Source organism: Silene latifolia, chromosome X, assembly GCF_048544455.1.
Source record: "Silene latifolia isolate original U9 population chromosome X, ASM4854445v1, whole genome shotgun sequence".
NCBI lineage: Eukaryota > Viridiplantae > Streptophyta > Magnoliopsida > Caryophyllales > Caryophyllaceae > Silene > Silene latifolia.
Window position 1 is genome coordinate 293,483,792 of NC_133537.1, and position 16,908 is coordinate 293,500,699.

Here is a 16,908-nt window from a genome sequence, read left to right on the forward strand (position 1 = left end):
TCAAGACATACTTTATAGGTTATCCAAAAGGAATATTTGGTCATTACTTCTATTCGCCTACCGAACATCGAGTTTTTGTTGCGGCTAGTGCGACGTTCTTAGAGAAATAATTTCTCGAGAACAAGACGAGTAATAGAACCTTCGAGCTGTCGGAGATTTTAGAACCAACAACCGAGGAACGGATGGAGGAAGTTGTTCCTCCAACTGATGATACGGTTAATATTCCTGAGGAACCTGGGAGGTCGGGTAGAGTCTCTCATCCTCCGGACAGATACATTGGTATGGTCGAGGAGAATGACGTTTTACTCCTAGAGAGTAATGAACCCGTTACCTATAAAGGTGCTATGACCTGTTCTGACTCAAAGCTATGGCTCGAAGCCATGCAATCCGAGATGGACTCCATGTATGAGAATGACGTGTGGGATCTAGTTGATTTACCTAATAAGGTAAAACCTCTACAGTGCAAATGGCTTTACAAAATAAAGTGTTCTGTAGACACGCAACCAGATACCTATAAGGCACGACTTGTGGCAAAAGGTTTCACTCAAGTGCACGGATTGCATTATGATGAGATTTTTGCACCTGTAGTCATGCTACGTTCCATTCGGATAATCTTAGCGATTGCCGCATTTCATGATTATGAAATTTGGCAAATGGATGTGAAAACCGTCTTCTTAAACAGTTATTTGGAGGAAGAGTTGTACATGGTGCAAACCGAAGGTTTCATAGATCCTGAGCATCCTAAAAAGTATTCAAGCTTAAGCGTTCCATTTATGGACTTAAGCAAGCTTCTCGGAGTTGGAATCATCGTTTCGACAAGGTGATAAAAGAGTATGTTTTTACTCGATCGGTCGAGGAACCATGCTTATATATCAAGTCGAGTGGGAGCAAGATTGTATTCTTGATATTGTATGTCGATGACATACTCTTGATTGGGAATGACATTCCTCTCCTATTTTCGGTTAAAGAATGGTTGAAGAACCATTTCCAGATGAAAGATCTGGGTGAGGCACATCGCATTTTGGGAATCCGTATCTACCGAGGTAGATCACGACGGACGTTATCACTTAGTCAGGAGTCTTATTTGGATAAGATTCTTGATAGGTTCAGCATGACCAACTCCAAGAAGGGGAACCTTCCAATGACGTGTGGGATGCATTTGAGCAAGTCTCAAGTCACCCACAACGCCTGAAGGGGTTGAACGCATGAATTGTGTTTCTTATGCTATAGGATCAATCATGTATGCCATGATATGCACACGTCCAGACGTGGCACATGCATTGAGTATGACGAGTCGGTACCAAAAGAATCCAGGTACCTACGGAGGACTAAGGATTGGGTATTGACTTATGGAGGAGATACTAAGCTATGCGCAACCGGTTACGCAGATGCTAGCTTCCAAACGGATCTCAGTCCGGTTCATCTTCACTCTTAGTGTGTTGTAGCAGATTCTACTACTGAATCATTGAATTATGATAAGCATGTAGGGCACGTCATTTCCATGGGAATTAAACGTGTTCCTGAGTTGTAGTACTTGATTATGGATTTGATACATTATCTTTTTCATATACTATTTATAACTTCATCGTTTTGTTATACTATTTTGTTTTTCATGTGGATTGTACTGACAACATTGAACGCCACAAAGTGAACTGATTTACATTATATTTGTTTTGTTCCGTAATCGCCAATGTGAGCTGATAACTCCGGCTATTATATTGTGCAGTCGATTGATGGCGGGTTCAACGAGCCATAAGTCAAACGGTTGACTGATCGATCACAGATGCAAGATTATAACGATAACTCGTAGGACAACTTTTTGTGACAACGTAATGGAGTCCTAAATGTTTAAAACATTCGGTGCCAGGTCGTGGATAGGACATACATTGTGTTCCTAGAGTCGATTCTTTTGACTATCGACTGTCTCTTGAGATTAAGGCAGTTTTTGGGTGACTTTGGTTTCTTTCTCACGGTCTGCCGAAATTGGAGGCTAAGTAGATTTTTTCTGGGTCATTTCATACTGTGCTTACATCTGCAGGATTCGAGTTGAGGAAAATATCCAACCCTTATCAGGTATAGTTATTTCTCAGGGCCACTCGAGGAGTAGTAACTGAAATGCATGGCCATGCTCGAATGATGATTCGTTTATCAGTTAAGTTACTCTCTAGTCGGGGAAACCACTCTTGATATTGATCGCTTGTAAAATACGACCTTTGTGAATACGGATTTGCAAATTGTTTTACATTGAGTGGGAGAAATTTTAGGATATGAGAATCGGTTATCGCACATACACTTGTGAGGACAAGTGGGAGGTTGTTGGAGCTTGTGTCCTCCACAAATTAGTGTGATAACATTTGTAAATCTCTTACAGGTTCACAAGGATATACTACGTATATTTAATCAGTTGATTAACGTTTACCTAATAACGGTTGGCTTGCTATAAAGTTTGACGTTATTATCATACAGATGGCGGTGATCAACTGGTCCCTAAAGGTCACACCTATAGGATGTGTTTGAGAGATGTGGTTATATAAATATGATCACATTGATGCCTAATATGACTAAACAGTTAGTCAATGTGTTGATGAGACAATTATTTAATGAAGATTAAATAATATTAGTTGAGACGAATTAATTGTGAATTCGTAAATTAAATATAATAAGTTATATTTAATTAAATGTATGTAATGTTAGCTTGGACGAATTAATCTGTTAATTTGTAATTAAATGTAATCGGTTATATTTAATATCAACAAGTTGAATGTGTCATAGTGGTAATAGTGAGGATACACAAACCAAGAGGTCATGGGTTCAATCCTCACTAGATGACAATTTAACACATTTTATACATTTTTGGAATAACCAAAAATAAGGAGACCATATTCCTTATCTCGGTTAGATGGGCCGAATTAGGGTAGATTATATCTCCCTAATTCACTCCCATATTTCGGTTAACAATAAGAAGGAAAGGTAGATCATTTTTCTACCACAATTCTCTTTTAACCTAGCCTCCTCTCTCTCATCAGAAAAACACAAAACAACCTAAAATTTTACAGAAAATTGGATTGATTTCTAGCATAATCAAAGGGCATATCTCATATCATCTTGGGTGCAACTGATAGGAGAATATCTATTTTGATATTGTTCTTAGGCCGTATTTGCTAGGACCGAAGGTTATTTCTAAATCCTTTACTTTTGTTTATGTATTTTTATTTTATGACTAGTATCATCTCCATAAAATTCGTTATAATCCTTTTATATAAAGCATAGTTGAGATATGCTTAGCAAGTTATGTTTTAGACCGTCCACGAGATAAACATCACTGATCGCGTGAGACTTAGAGATTCCGATTTTGCCAACGCCGATTACTTTTCCCTTTTTGTTGTCCCCGAATGTCACTTTGCCTCCGTTGAAGGGCTTGAGTGAAAGAAATAGATTCTTTTCTCCGGTCATGTGTCTTGAACATCCACTGTCAAGATACCATTGATTGTTTTCTTTCACTTCTTCCTGCAGAAAGGATTAGATACAGTTTTTAGGCACCCAAGCTAAGTTGGGTCCCTTATGATTAGTTACTCTATAGACTAAGTCCTTTCGAATCCAAACTTCTCTAATAACCGTTTTTCTAACCCTTGGTTTATTTGGCTTAGGAGGAGTTCTAGGGTTAGGGTTTTCTCTAGGTCTAGGAATTTCTCTAGGTCTTTCACGACTATTTCCCTTGTAAGTAGGTTTACTAGGTTGAGATCGACAAGGGTTTTGTGAGGTGCTAGGTTTCTTAGCGTAGTCAAATGCCATGTCATAGAACCAACGAAATTTAGTGTTCCTTTCTTCGTTAGGTTTGTTAGTGGGGGTTTCCGTATCCTCGACAATTGTGTCAACATTTTTAGCATGTTCGGCATTTTTTCGTATATCATGAGCCTTTTTGACACAATTGATTTGGATGTGACCTGTATGACCACAGTAATTGCAAATCAGGTATTCAGGAAGATCAGCATACATCCTTTTTCTGAAATCAAAATCCGAAGGTGTTGATTTGCATTTAGAGTGATCTCTACGGCTGTAGCACTCATGTCCTAACTCCATCTTCATGTTATTGTCCGATTGTTCGGTTAGGAAGTTTAGGACTTTTGTGCTACCTTCCCACTTATCATGGACCTTTCTAGCGTGTAGAAGTAGGTCTTTTAGGGTTTTAATTTCCTCTTGACATTTCGTATGATCTACATCATTGTCCTTTTTAAAGTTATCACGAAAGTCTTGGAATCGTTTATTAAGAATGAACACTACATCGGTGTGGTGTTTCTTAACATTGATCATATCGGTCTTAGACTCTTTCAATTGCTTTGAAAGAGAATCTATCTCTTTCTTTTGGTCTAAGATCACTACTTCATTAGATGTGACCTTAGCTTCCAAAAGTTCTTTGGCTTTTCTAAGTTCTAAAGTTATAGCTTCATTAGCTATAACTTTGGCTTGAAGGTGCTTGATGTTAAGCTTTAGGTCTGAAGTTATAGCTTCATTAGCTATAACTTTGGACTCTAATTCCTTCTTTTCTGCTATAGTGGAATCTAATGTTGTAGCCTTCTCAGCTATACCTTTAGATTTCAACTTCTTAGCTTTAGCCTTGAGAGTATGATTCTCTTCCGCGATTTCGAGAATCTGTTCCTTTAGATCTTTCAATTCCAAATCCTGTTCGTGACACTTATCAAGAGATTGTTTAAAGTATTCAATTAAAGCCCTTTTAGACAATTTCTTAACACGTTTTTTAAGTTCAAGATAACTTACCTCTTCATCGTCATCTTCGTCTGATTCTCCAAGAAAGCAATAGTTTGAGTGAGAAATTGTGCTTTCATCGTCACTGTTGGAGATTAGGTCAAGACTAACACTGCTGAGACAAAGGTTGGCCACTTCGTCGTCTTCAGATTCCTCGTCATCTTCTGAGTTAAGGTCTCCCCAACACGAAGCCATCATAACTTGTTTGAATTCTCTCTTTGTCTTCTCACGTTTTGTCTTGTCCTTTATCTTCTCCCATGTTGGACAATTTTTGATCATATGACCAGATTCTCCACACTTGAAGCATCCTCTATTTGCGAAAGATGACTTTGAATCAGTAACCTTCTTATTGGACGATTTGTTGTTGTTGTTGTAGGATGATTTTGTTTGTTTGTTTCGAAATATCCTATTTTTAAAACGGCGTGCAAACAGAACAATTTCATCCTCTATTTCAGGGTCAACTTCTTCACTCTTTAAGGCCATACTCTTATTGCGATTTGGTTCAGCGTCATCTTTGTTAAGAGTAATTTCATGGGCCATGAGAGCACTAATGAGTTCTTGATAGGAAAGGGTTTAAAGATCTCGTGATTCCTCCATTGCAGTGACCTTAGCACGCCACTTCTTAGGAAGGCTCCTAAGAACCTTTCTAGCAATTTCCTCAGTACTGAATTTCCTACCTAGATTTTTCAGTTCGTTTATGATGCTCGAAAACCTTGCAGACATGCTATCTAAGGACTCATTAGGCTCCATAATGAATAGCTCATATTTTTGCATAAGCAAATCTTTTCGGTGCTTCCTAACAATGGAAGTACCCTCATAAGCTAATTCAAGCCCATCCCATATCTCCTTGGCCGTGGAACATGAAGAGAACCGATCAAACTCAGTAGAAGTCATTCCGTTTTGCAGGAGACTTATCGCTTTGGAGTTCTTTTCGGCCTTCTTGTAGTCGGCTTCAACATAGTCCTCTTCTTTCTTTTCATAGGTAGTGCCTTCCTCGGATGCCACAAGAATTTTGTGCGGTCCGTTTTGAATAATCCTCCAGCACTCCCAATCGTGTCCTTTCACATAGTGAGTCATCATGTTTTTCCACAATCTGTAATTCTTCCCATCAAAGACGGGACACTTGAGATATTTGGAATCCATTTATCACGTGATAGGCAGCGGAATATAAAACGATAAGATAAATGAAAAACAAGATAGATCAGCCTCTTTGCGGTTAGGCAATCAAGAGCACGAGGCTCTGATACCAATTGAAGAGTCTATTGATCCAAAATACTCAAGAGGAGGGGGGGGAATTGAGAATTTAAAACTTTTGAAAGCTTTTTCGATTATGTGTGTGTAATTGATTATTTAAAGTTTATTGATTAAACTTTAACTAATCAACTAATGGAAGTAAGCGAAATAAACGAAGCAAGCGAATGAACGAAGAGACACACGGTTTTTGAAGTGGTTCAGTTTCACAAGTCGAAACCTACTTCCACTATTCTCGATTAATAAATTTAGTACCTTTCTACGGATTACAAATTTACTAACCCAACTCGTACAACTAACTCTAGCTGTAACTCAATGAGTACCGTTAAATACTCGAGTGACTAACTTACGCTAATAAGAAAGCACTAATGATTCTAACAAAGGTTCACGTTAATGAACGAGTTAAGAAATCAATCTAAGCACTATTATCTTATAACGATAAAATAAGAACAAGTATGCGAGTTTTAAGATCACACGACCTTTCAAAATAACAAAACGGTTTTTCTTGGAAAACACACGGTTTGCTTTGCAAAGTTGAAATCAATTTTTATGCTTAAGGTCTCTAATATAGATGTTGTAAATAACAAAGTATTTATAGGGAATGAAGGAGTAGGCTACACGGTTTCTACACAAACCCTAATAGCCGAAATAATAAGATATAAAAGCAAATCATATCTTCTTATTATCTCTTTCCTAAAAGCCTTAAAGGATAATAACGAATATTCTAAAATATAGAATATAATCTATTCAAATATTATCTTTACTATAAATTCTAAGATCATGATAAGATTTCCTAAAACAATAATATCTTTTAGCATAAACAAATATATTAAGTAAGATATGTAAGATATGTAAAGATATCATTATAGAATAAAATCTTTACCTAATATACCCTAGGTAACACGAGATGTCACGACTTATATGCCTCGTGACTCGTGCAAACCCTAGCCTTAACATATGATTTAGAATTTAGGTTTTCAGAGAGGCTATGTTGAAACCCTAATTAGTAGCAAAGTCCAACTCATAAGTTGATCCATTACGACTACTAATTAACGTCCAATACAAAGCCGAACTCCTCACTAAACCGGGCTATATATTATATAAATACTTTCATTAAAACATTTAAAATAAACTTTAAACAATTATAAAACAATTTTCGAAACAATTATAAGTCGTGTGTAAAAACTCAGCATCTCAATGTTATAGTAGGGGAGCTATAACATTGAGCTCTTTTACTAGTAATGTTATAGCTGCAAAGCTATAACTTTACCAACCCAAGAAACTCATTCTTGATTATCATTACGAGATAATCACCTATACTATTCTAATCTTCAAGGAGATCTTCGAGTATAGGCTACATCATCATTCAAGCTTGATTAATCTTTAGACGAACTCCGTCTTCACATACTTCTTGAATGAATCTTGAATCGTTTCATCTTTGAATAAAGGTTTGAACTTTACATGCAATTGTCACAATCTTCTTTGTTGCTCGTAATAGGTTAATTCTAAAACACTTAATAAACGATTATACGCAACAAGTATATAAAATGTAAAGCACCTTGACATCATCAAAACATAAACATATAAGCTATATGGTTCAACAAATCTAAAACCCACTTCTTCAATTAGAAGGAATGTATTCAATACATGTCTTGAGTTTTGTAGATTCTTGCAATCCTAAGATAATGTGAAACTTAAGAGAGGGTCTTAAGTAGGACATAAATGAGTTGGAATCAACATTTTGATCATGTGGTGAAACCTTTCTCAATAAGTTGAGAAGTTATGTTTATACATGAAGTTTAGTGGGCGTTACGGAAATTTTATTTAGCCTAATATATGGATGACATATTGATCATTGGGAATGATTTAAGACTTTGGGAGTATTATAATACATCTTAATATCCGGATTTATGGAGATAAATCCACATGATATTAGCGTCAAATTAGAAGTCTTATGTTGATAAGATTTATGACTAGTTCAATCGAGTTGAACATATTTGATTGATTTCAATTGCTTCCGCTGCCGGATCGATTAAATAGGAAATGATGTATAACACTTCATATACTTTGAGTATGATGAATTGTTTCAAATCGAATTTAAGTAATATTTACCAAGTAAGCCATAAAGATTACCCTTAAGTGCTTGTAGAAGCATTAAGGATGTAATGCAAAGTGTTTTTGATGCAATTTTGTGTAAAGGTGTTACACAAATGAGAATTGACAATTGAGATTGCGCATTATTTCCGACAAAACCATAATCAAAACACATTAGGATGGTTAAGATACCATTGTGGCTATGTTATTTTATCTAGAATCGTTCTAGGCAATAAAGAACAATGAGAAATATTTACAACGGAAATTGAGTACACTTGCAATCATGGGATGTGCAAGAGGGATGAGTCCCGCACACTGTGAAAATAGTGGGAGCTATTCTAAGGCTAGAGGGCCTATGTCTAGATTGGATCTAGACACGTACTCAGAAAGTTTTGTAATGCAAATGTATACATTACAAAGGAAAACGAGTATGTAGTAAGGTTGAGTAAGGTACAAGAAGTTGATAAAACCTACTAACCAAAGCCTTATCATAGGCTTAACATGATGAGTCATGTCATATGTCATTTCAATTGGATTGAGATGAACAACTACATACAAGATCTAAATTGGATTATAGAATATGAAATAGTAATCAAGTATTGACTACTCATATGATAATCACATTTGTCGTTTGAGTTTTTAAATCAAAAAAATCATTTTTATACTTTGTTACATCCAAACGGGTTGTAGAGACCATATTGAAACCCGTTAAAGTGAACCCGGATTAACATGGTATTTGCCCATAGTCACTTGTATGAGGTGACGTCTCGAAGTGACTAGAGTGTGATGCGATTGATGGCAAGTTCAAGTGCCATAGAGTCATATGAGATGACTAGTCGATCACATAGGCAGACTGTTAGGAACACTTTGTCGGGCCTTATGACCGCTTATAGAGTTCTGGCAAATTTATATAGCCTGGTCGTGGCGAGAGCTACTATAGTATTCTAATGAGTCGATTATTTTGACTAAAGACTGTTCACCTAAGGTGGCACAGTTTCAGATTAACTTTGATTTGTGTTACTACGACCTTCGTAAATGGGGTCAAATGGGCATATTTTGGGTTATGATGGCTGTGGCTAGTCGAAGGGAATAAGTGCGATAGGAATTGTCCACCCCCTTGTCAGCGTTAAAACAATATCTCAGGGCCACTCGAGGAGTAATGAACTGGAAATGCGTGGCCACGCTCGGAAGGTATCTATGGTAGATAATTCCGGTCAATCAGTTATTCTCCAGATCGAGGAAACCACTCATGATATGATCACTTGCAAGTACGACCTGAAAGACACCTTGCATTGAGTGGGAGATAGTAATAGGACAAGAGAATTGGTGACACACACTTGTCGAGGACAAGTGGGAGATTGTTGGAATATGTGTCCTCCGACAATAATGCGATCACAACTGTTGATCATGATGATCACATGTTTAAATCTCATTTTAAGAATACATGTGGGATGTAATATTTCTATCAACCTGGTCCACACATATCGGTAATGATTGGCTGACTAGAGTTTGACATTACTGTCGTGCGACGGTGGTGATCAGTTGATCCCCTTAGGTCATACCTATAGGGAAATACTCTTAATTGATTATTTAATTAATCGTATGCCGATACGAGTTAATTAAATTGCTTAAAATTGACGGGTGATATTGTGAGTAAAATTAACGTGTCTTATTGTAATTCGATTATATTAGATACGGTCTAAGTAATTGAATTATTTTATTACTTAGATAAAATTATTGTTTACGAAACAATTGAAATTGAATGAATAATTTATTATAAATACAAGACGTTGTGATTTATAATTCAATAAACCATTTTGGTACAAGTAATTATGAATTACTAGTCGATTTTGTATATGACATATTTTTATTAGTATGTTGATTTTTAATGGGTTAAAAATGCATAAATGTGAGACATAAACATGTAACATGTTACATGTGACATTGTGACAAAATTGACAAATTGAAAAAGATAAAATGGAACCCATTTTATCTTATATATACCGAAATAATGGAGGGAGTATGAGGATGAATATTGTGTTTTTATTTTAAATACGAACATGATTATTACCTCTAGGGACTAGCCTTACATGCCTATTTTCTTGGGTAGAAAAACAAGCCCATGCATAGGGCACTCTTCCCCCTCCAACCGGTTTTGGCATGAGAAAAAGGCAAGGGTTTTTCCTCTCTATTTCATTCATTCATTCATTTTTGATATAGAATTTCTAGAGTAAGAAATTACTATTATTCTCTCTACATCTTATGAAAATTCTAGAGAAATAAACTTCACAAATACTCCCTCTTGAACCGATTTTTCAAGAGCAAAAGTTATAACTTTTGTGTCAAAGGAAATTCCGTCGCAAAATACTGTACATAGGGGTCACGTGCTATTCCAGGTCAACCAGAAAGTCATAATTTGCGATGGATTTTTCGTCGCCAAACATTGTACATAAGGGCCACATGTTGTTGGAGGTCAACCAGGAGGGTTTACAGCAGTTTCAGCTCCCCCAAACGCTACTAAATCAAGTTACGGTTCCTGCAAACATACCAATTCCAGCATTCAAGAAATTCACAACTCGTACAAGACGACATTTCCAAATAACGTTTTCTCATATTACCTTAAAATAAAAGGTTTACATAACTTTAGTACACAATAAACTTAAACTAAGTAAGTGTTCAACACAGCTAAATAAGTCCATAAACCAACTAATAGTTACTCATCAATGCACGGGAGTGAATGAGGTGAAAGGAGTAGAAGTAGGCCTAGCATTGTCACCACCATCATCATCAAAGTCATTTCGACCTTGAAATACACCTCCAGGGTTACAAGTTGGAGTAGTAAAACCTTGTTGGCTCAAGAACTCCTCTGTTGCCGCAATCCTTTGATATTGTTCCGCATCGACTTGCTTAAGTCGGGCATTCTCTTTTGCGACTCTAGCAACAAAACCCAGAGTATGTGGAGTTGAAGTGGCGGTACCAGTTGAGTGGCAATGGTGCTCCCAAATGTGTGGTGCTTCTGGTCCCGTGCCATATACTCTACCTTTCTCATCAAATCCTCCATGTTCCTCAAAGTAAATCTCGTTATCGTCCATGTTCTCGACCCCTTGACTTTGAAGCTGAGATTTCTTTGAGATGATCTTACCCTACATCATTAAAAAGCGAAAGATTAGATATCATCTACTAAATAATTATGATTGAGAAAATGAGTTAAATTAAATAGTTATAGTAACTTACAAAGAGTTGACTGCCTTTTTGTCTTAACCATCCTTTTGTGCTATGCTTCTTTGTCTTCTCCAGCAACTACAAAGCGGACGGAATTTCTCCGGTACCATCTATATCGACCTACAATTTTGATACTTGTTAAATATAATTACTAACTTATAAATAAAGTAAAAAAAAGTTAATAAATTAAAAAAGCAAGTGAAGAAATTACCATTTCATCCATACATTGAAAGGTGTTTTTTCGACCCATTAGGTGAGTACCCAACGCCTTCTCCTTCTCGTCACTTCCCGACTTACGGTTAGCCGAATACTGCTCCGATCTTTCTGCAAAAGAAGGTTCTTCAACTAGCCTTTTCTTAAATTTATGGCATAAGTCAAGACTAATCCATTACGGCTTTTCATCCTCTTCCTTAAGATAAGTTCGGTAAATCATTTGCTGTAAACGGGTCTTCATGACATCTTCCGAAGCCATCTTAACACTGCCCTTGTCGCGGGGATGGTAAGTAACACGTCTCTGTTCAAAAAACGATAAAGTTAGAAAATAAATTTCATTGTCAATAAATATAAAATAAATGAATAAAATACCTAATAGTAAAATAAATGACAAATAATAATACTTCAAACCAATTCCACCAATGCTTCTTTATATTAGATGATGCCATATTCCAGCAAGGATCATGTTCAGTGAAGTTGCATCCAATATTGTCCGATATCAAGTTCACAACGGATGAATGACTGAACCTGAAAAAAAAATGACAATATTTGATGGGCACAAAAAGAAATCAATTTGAGTTCAATGAAATGAAAAGTGAAAGAAAGTTTGCAAAAATGCATCAAATGAAAAGAGGAGCAAAAATAGAACTCCTAAGCTTCAAATACAAGGCACCCTCGTTACTAATTGGGGTGACTTTGAAAATGTTCAAAAAGAAATGCAAAAAAGTTGTCAAGTATTGAAATGCCAAAAATCAAAAAGAAATGGCAAAGAAAGTGTTCTCAAATGTCAAATGCCACAAGAAATTGGGGGGAAAAACAAAAACAAAAGCAAACTCCCAAAAGTGAAACTCAAATATCTATTGATCCCTTTATCATTCGTATTCATTTTTGTGCAAGGTAGAGAGGGGACGACCCTTCTTCTTGTCTAGGCAAGAGGGGGAATTCCGCGATCCTCCAGTGTTTCTAACACCATAGGGAGTCTACTCTTGACAAAAGCATTTAACGATTGAGGACAAAGGTACCCTAGCTTGACACAACTTGGAGGTGATTTATTGGTATCCTTCTAGGCTTAGTAGTTTGAACAAATTGCATCTATGAAGGATTGTGTACCCTTGAATTGCTTCCCTTGTAGATAATTTCCGCCACTTGATTAGGGAGTGGCTATTCTTTTTGTAGATGCATCCATTATGTGTTTTTGTGTGCTTAATGTTTGGATGTGTCGCCATTTTGGCAAGACCCACCTTGCCTTGCAAGAAGGCATCCTACCTCATGGTTGTCTTGTTGTGAGTTGAAGGGGCGGACTTAGACCCGCTAATTGTCTCATATCGGGTATATTATTAGGATAGGTTAGTATTGGTCCTAGTCTTTGTCACCTCTTTACTCGGGACGAGCACAGGTTCGGTTTGGGGATATTTGATGTGACCATAATTGGCGCATATTTAGCCCCCGAATTAGCCTTGTTTCCATGCTTTTTAGTGCTTATTTGGGTCATTTCTTATCTTTAGTTCTTTGTTTTGCATATTCTTTGAGATTTTGATCCCTTGGTAGGAAAGGAGTAAGAATCTTGCATTTTCATGGCAAAACGAGACTAAATTGATCGAATTCAATGACCAAGCATCAAGGAGAGACAAGATTAGAAGGCCTTTATACATATCATAGTAGAAGAGCAATGTTGAGGAAAGATCCTTGAGTCCCCAGGGAAATCCCCAAGGAATTTATGAAGAAAAGGGAAGAAAAGAAGAAGTTACTATTGATCGACAATCCGAGCGGATTGTCAACAATCCGCCCGTCCAGCCCCTGCACAATCCGAGCGCCCCGTGCCTCGAATCCGCTCGGATTCCCCCTCAACAATCCGTCCGGATTCCTCGAATCCGCTCGGATTCCACCGCCCAAATCCGTCCGTCCCAACCTTATTCCGCCCGGATTTCTTCACAAAGACGGATTGTCTTCTTCAAGCTACGAAAAGAGAAGCCCTTCTCTCAGAAAATACCGGGTCCTCCTTGCTCAACTTAAAAAGTGTAATTACTAGTTTAGCCCTTAGTTAACCCTAATGCATCCTCCCTAATTTTCACTATAAATACCCCATTAGGCTAATTAGAGGAGCATGTTCTTCTTATCAATAATTAGTGTAGTTAATATCAATCAAATCTCTCTTCAATATTGTAATCAAGTATTAATCAAGTTTTAATCCAAGTTTTAGTTCTTTAATCTCTCTTTTGTTCATCCTTTATTTTGGGTAATTGAAGATTATTTGGGTTATTATTGAGAGATTGACAACCTCTCATTCTAGCATTCAAGTACTTCTATTATTCTTGCTTTATTATTGGAATCATTAGTAGGTATAATCTCTTAATCCCTTTTTAATTATTGTTAATTACTTTCATTTATTCATCATGTTTCATATTGTTAGTATGATTGACAACCTTGCTAGCATGATCAACATGATAATGAGTGAGTAGTCTCTTAGCTAGGGTTAATGGGTGATTAGGGGAAACCAACATGGGGAATGATTCATGCTTAAATTAATATGCTTTCATGTTTTATTTGCTTGCTTGTTTTGATCTCAACTCATGCACATGTTATATTTGATGAAATGCTAAGCCTATGAATCCTTGCATTTACTATCATCTCCTATCTTTTCAATGAGACTTGTAAGACATAACCCAACTCGAGTCTCATTAGACCATGCATGTTGTTGAGTAGGGAAGATTAAGTCGACTTGTAGGTGTTGTACAATCTAGTCGATTCGGCTCCGGGACCCAAACTTTCCTAGGATTGTAAGATATAACCCAACTCAATCCATCACAACAATAATTGCTTGCTTATAATTTGAGAACATGTTTGTATGATCATATCCCATGATTCCCCTATGATCCCATGACACCCTAGTGCCTTCAATCAATTGTTTACACCCCTTTTTATTCATCTTGCTTGTTTATTTTCATTGTTATTCTAGTTTAGTAACCTTCTACATCAACCCAATTTGTGACACCCCTTAGACACCACTAGTTACAATAGAAATCTCATTTCAACTCCCGTCCCTTGGGATCCGACCTTTACTTGCCTCTTTACTAATTGTAGAGTTGCTTGTTAAGCTATAAATTGTGTTTTGATTCGACCGTGACCAACGACCACATCTCAATTTGTGAACACTTAGCGGGATCGCATCAAAAATGGCGCCGTTGCCGGGGACGGTGTTTGTTTGATTTAGATTTCTTTTTATTGTTATTAGTTGTGACTTTCTTCACCTTGAGGAAGTAAAACTCCTCAAGGTTTGTTCTAATTGTTTTTGAGTTGTTTGATATTTTGCATGTCTAGAAGGTTACAAAGTGATTTGTTACCTTTTGACCGTGAAATCGAAAGAACCTTGACGAACAATAGGAGACTTGTTAGGAGGAATTTGAGAGCTGTTGGTGAAGTTGTTCAACCCACTAGTGAGTTTGTCAATCCTTTCGCAATAGAAGGAGAAGAAAACCCATTACACAATACCCCACAAAATCCACCTACAATGCCAAAATTCTCGTCACACTCCGTACCCACCGAGGAGAATCTACCAAATGGTACTCCTACACCGCAACATCTCACCGGAAATTTTATTGCCAAGTCCGCCTTCATCCAACTAGTTGAGAGGAGCCAGTTTGGGGGGATGCCTAGTGAGGATCCTCATTCTCATATGGAAACCTTTTGCGATTATTGTGATGCTATCTCTCAAACGGGCGTGACTCAAGACCAAATTAGATGGGTTTTATTTCCTTTTTCCTTAATCGGCACCGCAAAGCAATGGTTGAAGGGCCTTGATAAGGCCACCCTTGGAATAGATTCTTGGAAGAAGTTGGCTCTAGCTTTCTACAAAAAATTCTACCCACCGGAAAAGACCAACATACTAAGAGCTCAAATTACGGGTTTTAAGCAAAGGGATGAAGAGTCTTTGTATGAAGCTTGGGAGCGGTTCAAGGGAATTTGTCGCTCATGTCCTCACCATGGACTTAGCGAATGGTTTTTGGTGCAACAATTTTGGAATGGTTTATATGAAGATTCTAGGAACATTCTCAATATGGGATCGAATGGGATGTTCACCGAGGTTGATGACAACCAAACTTGGAGCAAAATCGAAGAGATGGCAATCCACAATTCACAATATAGTAGGCCTCGCAAGGCTACTAGAGGAGGAAAGTATGAAATGGACGTCGTTATTCAATTAGGTGCCCAACTAAGCTCCCATATCGATACAATCAACTTGAAGTTTGAACAAGCTATGGCTAGACTTGAGGAAAACTCAAAATCATCGAAGCATCATGTCAATGCCATGACGGCATCCTCATCAATCCCAAGTGGGATATGTGAGAATTGTGGAACTTTGGGTCATGACCCAAGTGAGTGTAGGGGAACAACCGAACAAGTGAATGCTTTCCAAGCATATAAAAGTGGTACCCCTTATTCAAATTTTTACAATGAAAACACCAAGTTCCATCCAAATCTCTCATACAAAAGCCAAAATGTTCAAAACCCTCAAACAACATACACTCCACCACCCATGAGAAATCAAAATCAAAGACCCTTTTACAATCAAAACCAAGGTTACCAAAATCAAAATCCATACAATCACCAAAATGACCAAGGTTTTGATGTCCAAAAAGCGGTCCTCCAAATGCAAAAAGATAGCCAAGCAAAAGAAACCACCATCAACAACATTCTAGCTCACACCAAGATGTTGGAAACACAATTGACTCAACTAGCATCTTCAAGCTCGCAAAGACAAAAGGGGCAATTACCACCTCAAAGTAATCCCCCTAGACATGAAACGGTTAGTGCCATTCACTTGAGAAGTGGTACAAGGTATGAAGCACCGAAGAAGCAAGTTGAGGATGAGGTTGTGGAAGCTAGTGAAAAGGAAGAAACTGTGCAAAACTCCAAAGATGGAGAATCATCAAAAGAAGAAAGTTCAAAGAAAAATGAAGACAAGGCCAAAGAGAAGGAGCCCATTGTGATTAGACTTCCTTTTCCAAGTTGTCAAGCCAAGCCCAAATTTGATGATCAACTTGGAAAGTTCATGGAAATTGTGAAGAATTTAGAAGTCTCAATTCCTTTCACGGAATTAATCAATCACGTTCCGGCCTATGCGAAGTACATGAAAGATATCCTCACAAAGAAGAAGTCAATCCGGAAACTTGAGACTATCGCCTTCACTAAGGTGAGTAGTGCAATACTTCACGGGAGTTCACCTCCAAAGTTAAAGGATCCGGGAAGCTTCTCAATACCGTGTACCATTGGCGACACGATGATCAACAAAGTCATATGTGATCTAGGGGCTAGTGTGAGTGTCATGCCATACTCGGTAAGTAAAAGGTTGGGGATGGGAGAGCT

General features: G+C 37.4%; 1 non-coding gene across 1 annotated transcript; it reads right to left on the reverse strand.

Moving 5' to 3' along the window:
* Positions 1-15,424: 15,424 nt before the first annotated feature.
* Positions 15,425-15,531, reverse strand: LOC141625916 (small nucleolar RNA R71). The gene has a single exon (XR_012535659.1). It is a non-coding gene; the product is annotated as a small nucleolar RNA R71 (small nucleolar RNA).
* Between the last annotated feature and the right edge of the window lie 1,377 nt (positions 15,532-16,908).